The sequence below is a fragment of the Cibotium barometz genome, chromosome 43 (genome assembly GCF_041138505.1).
Source record: "Cibotium barometz isolate CiBa-2024 chromosome 43, ASM4113850v1, whole genome shotgun sequence".
Lineage (NCBI taxonomy): Eukaryota > Viridiplantae > Streptophyta > Polypodiopsida > Cyatheales > Cibotiaceae > Cibotium > Cibotium barometz.
The window spans coordinates 18,361,639-18,366,761 of record NC_141088.1 but is presented as its reverse complement, the minus strand read 5'-3'; the positions used below and the strand labels follow the sequence as shown (position 1 = coordinate 18,366,761).

General features: G+C 41.5%; 1 pseudogene; it reads right to left on the bottom strand.

The window, feature by feature from the left end:
* Positions 1-3,542: 3,542 nt before the first annotated feature.
* LOC147613634 (germin-like protein 8-2 pseudogene) lies at positions 3,543-4,217 on the bottom strand (annotated as a pseudogene).
* Between the last annotated feature and the right edge of the window lie 906 nt (positions 4,218-5,123).

The window sequence follows — 5,123 nt, the reverse complement described above, 5'->3', positions numbered from 1 at the left end:
AGATGATAAAGAATATTCAAGGGGTTGATTCCACCAAGTTAAAGTAGGTTAGAGATTTTTGTATTGAGCGTTGGTATATGTTTCATACACCCTTGCATACTATGGGCTATGTTTTGCATCATGATTGGAAAGGAGAATACCAAGATAGTGACCAGAGGTGCATAAGAATTGGATGACTCTGCTTGAGGCTTACACAAAAGGTGATGCAGAATTGTAAGGAAATATTCTTGATGAGTATGATAAGTACAAGTCAGAAGGAGATTCATTTTTGTGTACAATTACAAAAGAAGAAAAAATAATGTAAGAGGGTGTGAAATGGTGGCAAACATTTGGGACATGCACACCTAATTTGTAGTAGTTAGGAATCCGAGTGCTCTTTCAAGGCACTTGTGTTTCACCATGTGCAAGAAATTGGAGCACATTTTCTCTCATTAACAACAAAATAAGAAATGGGCTCAAACATTCACATACTGAAAAGCATGTTTTTGTAAACACAAACCTTCATCTCATGTATGTAAAATCAAGGAGCGGGGTTATGAGAAGATGGAGGTTACATTGGAAATGCTCAACAAAGAGAAGTATGGTGATCAATTGATTGCTCTACAAGAGTTGTAGGAGGCTATTGAGGAGGAGGAGGCTTAGGAGGCTAACTGTGGTGAGGCCTCATCCTCGTATGCTATTGAGGCCCTTGACTTTGATGATGACGACGATGACAATGATGATGCTCTTATTGTTGAGTTCTTTCCAAAGGGGGACGATGATGATATAATTTATGAGGATCTTGTTAAGTAGCTTTGCTACTACTTCATTCATGTTCTTCTAGCTTTCTTCATCTTTAGCCCGTTAGTATTTTTGTTGTTGGCTTCATCTTTAGCAAGTTGCATGTTGAATCATGAGACTTTGATTTATAATGTTTAAATGTTTTAACATTCATTCATGATCTTTACCATTCCAAACTATAAGTTTTACATATTCTCCATCATATTGAATGACTGGATTCTCATGTGTTTTTAAAAAAAAATACTCAACAAAGTAGTGTCACGTATATTTCAAACTAGAGGTTTTTACCGTACTTTAATCATACTTCCTCGTATGTGTATTCCATATGATTATGGTATGGAAAAACTATGTTCTGGTGGTTGATGCAGAAGGCTGTTTCAAGCACGTATATTTCAAACTAGAGGTTTTTACCATACTTTAATCATACTTCCATACTCGTATGTGTATTCCATATGATTATGGTATGGAAAAACTATGTTCTGGTTGATGCCGAAGGCCGTTTCAAGCATGTGGTTGGGGAGGGGTAGGTTGGCCAGGAAGAGGTCAACGGAGAGGTGCGAGTTGCCCGGGTTGTGGCTGTTGAGGGCGGGAAGGGAAGGGAAGGGAAGGGCGGGGCATGTCGAGGTTGAGCTGGAAGTGCACTAGGCCACGAGGAAGATGAAGAGATCGCCGGGAGAGAGGGTCTGCTAGAAGAGGGAGTTGTTTAGGCATAGTGGAGATAAAACCCACCTTGGGCATGCCCTGGGCCAGGTAGAGCACCTCGGTAGAGTACAAAAAAGAGTGTGCATCATGTCTTTCATGTTAGTAGGTCAAAAGAGCTCCTGGGTGTAGGAGATAGCTTAGTGTTTATCTAGGATCTTATGAGACTCGGGGTTTTTTCTTTTTATGTTTCTCATTAGATGGTTGGGGTTGCTGATTTCGTAGGGAATGATTAACATGTCAAGTTCTAAGTGGCTGATCAAACCGGGAGACTACGACCACACTTGGGAGAATGTTTCTTTGCTCTAATTTAGTTTTAATATTTTTCCTAAAACATCCTCTGGTAAGGAAAGGGATAATATTATATTTTGGGGAGATTTTTCATGAAACATGAACCTTGGGAGAGTATCATCTCTCAAGGATGCATCTACTATTTAGCCCATTGTTTAGTGGCATAAGTGACAATCATGCGAGGAATAGGGTTGCATCATATGGGTGGTGCATGCCTTCGGGGGTGCAAATTATGCTCAGGTTGTGTAGTCTTTCACTTAGCAGAGTGTCTTTCCATTATATTTGATTTGGAGCATAAGGTTAGATGGTAGCTAAACCCACCAATTGTCCTCTTGGTTTATTTTCTATGTGTTGATGAACCATGGATTACACGTCCTAGGATTGATTCACGATTATGCTTTTATGCGTGTGGATCTTGGATGGACACTCAAGTAAGTGTTATTATTGCTTTCAAGTAATTCAACATCAAGCCAAGAGGCCTTGTTGTTGAAGTAACTTTGACATAATCTCGTTCTCTATCCGATGGGTAAACAGTACTGGTCAACCCGAATCTCAAAATATATCTCTCTCTCACTGTTCCTCCATAAAATCACCTCAAGGCTCTGAAAGAATAGCCCAAAAAATAGCGAATAAGAATTAGTTAGATTACCATGCACGAAAATGATAAAGATAGTAATCTTTTCTTAAAACCAGAATTAGTTAGATTACAAAACACTGGAAAGTGGTATTGGTTTCATTTCGCGAATACCGACTAAACTGTGCGGGATCTCCAAATGGCCCGAACACGGACTTTGTTTCTCTTGTGATGATCTAACTTTCTTTAATACTTCTCTTTGACAAATATAGTTATCCACCCCCTCATGGGAAGCCTTTACTAAAAATTAAGGGTCAAGTTGGTATCCAGGCCCGAGCGCCCGTTGTGGCTATATTTACTATGTAAACTCCCATGCGAGTTTCCTTTAGTCTAAACTTCCCACTGTGACCCTCTTATACATTATCGAAAATGGTTAGGTATGGAATATAAATCTCTTACAAATGATGGCACAAAATAGGTATAAAAACTCTAAAATTGGCCAAAAATCGACATCTCTAAAATCACTCAATTTGTGACCAAAATTAAAAGTATTTGCCACTTTTAAAACATTTAATATAGATGCTAAAAACCACCAAGTCAACTGGACCCAAAAATACATACATAGGAGTACGTTACATCCTCTTTTGAACTTGAAAGTATAGAAACATTGGGCAACTATTTCAAATTTTGAGTGTAATGTGCTGACATGTAGTGTAATATTGGCAAATTTACCTCAGTAACAAATACAAGATAGCAAATTTGGATTTTCTATCCCTATAAAATAGCCCAACGCTGTTTGAAGGCCCTTTTAAATTAAAATAGCCAGTGGACTAACATTAGTCTCCATTTTGTTCCCCATTTGTGCATCTTCTTCACCTATATCAAAACTTCCTGGAAACTTCAAATTTGAATCAACATGATCCCTATTTTCAAAACAAGAGACAGATATATATGATAGTTAAGTATGTATTTTAGAATCAATCGATGCATACCATAAGACTGCGATTTTGCTTCGTACTGTATCTTGAAGTTTCTAAACACACTCATTTTAGATACTCCTTGGATTTAAATTATGATAAATGAACTTACTCAAGAGCTTACATTGGCAAGTTAATTCGGCAACTCCACTAGTTCGGAAACATCGATGATATTATTTAGAAGATGATATTATATAGTAAGGCATTGTTCCTTGTCACAGCTAGGAGAGGGTGGTCCTGACGCTAGCAGTGAGGAGGTCCACCTCTTTCTTCTCGATGCCGAAGGCCGTTTCGAGCACCTGGTCGGGGAGGGGCGGATTGGCCGCGAAGAGGGCGGCGGCGAGCTGCGAGGTGCCCGGGTTCTGGCTGTTAAGGGCGGAGATGGCCAGGGCGGGCTGGTGCATGTCGGGGTTGAGCTGGAAGTGCACTAGGGGGAAGACGAAGAGATCGCCTGGGGAGAGGTTCTGCTGGAAGAGGGAGTTGTTGGTGGAGACGAAACCCACCTGGAGCATGCCCTGGGCCAGGAAGAGCACCTCGGTGGCGCGGGGATTCACGTGGGGAGGGTTAAGGCCCTTGGGCTGAAAGTCGATGCGCGCGATGGACAGGCCCTGCGTGTTGAGGCCCGGGAAGTTGGTCGCGAAGGCCAGGTTAACGGCTGAGCCCAGTCCTTTGACCAGGGGTGCCGCATTACGAAGCAGCGTTGACGTGAAGTCCGAGGGCTGCACGCGGTTGGACGGCTTGCAGGTCAGCCCGTTGAGGGTGAGTGGGCCGCCGTCCGCCACGCAGAAGTCCTGCAGAGGGTCTTCATCGGCGGCACTCACCTCGACTATGAGCAGCGGCGGCGCAGAGGAGGCCAACAGCATCAGCGCGGCCAGAAGCAAGTAGCTGACTGCCATAAGGAGACTACATATTGAAAAGTAGGCACTCGTCGCTGCAATTTATGAACGGCGCCCGAGTTCAAAGATTCTACTATCTCCCACGCCACAAGGACGGGTGAACGCTATCTGAAAGCAACTGGAGTTCGACTCGGTTCTCCGGTCAGCATCTTACGGCAGCGCTGCCATAAGATGAAAAACCCGTGATCTAAGTTTGAACACAAATGTCATCAATCCTAGGGTCATTAGGATACTTTCACTCTTCTACAAAGCATCAATTTGGGGTCCCTACAGGCTACAAATATATATATGGCTGGAGCCTTCCTTTACTCTTGTGGAAGAAAATATTTGAAGCACCATAGATCTAAACATATTAGTAGGAACTTGTATGAAACCATACCATACTTGTGTGAAGTTCATGATCCGCACACGATAACTAGGAGGTGGATTGCACTACTTCATTGTAAACTATACATCTATAAATGCAATCATTTGAACCCAATGATAGTAGTCGAATAGTTAATGTGAGACCCACCCCACCATCACGTCGCGAGCACCTACCAAATTATGTATGTAGATTTCTTCGACTCTCAACCAAGTAGAGCATATGCATTTGTCAAAGGAGGTGGATTGCACGACTTTATTGTAAACTATATAACGGAAAAAATAGTGAAAAAATAATGAAATAGTGAAAAAATAGGTATGTTTATGATAAAAAACCAAAAGTAAGTCCGCTTTAATATACATCACTATTTTGGAAAATGTTTCATGAAAGTTATTGATTATAGCCACCCTGATAACTTTAAGTACCACATAAGTATATTCTACTATGTAACTTGAGTCTTACATAGACAATTGTAAGGTTCTACCAAACCTGTAATTTGGACCCAAGGGACGTACGAGCTAAAGAGAGGACTAGTTTAAAAG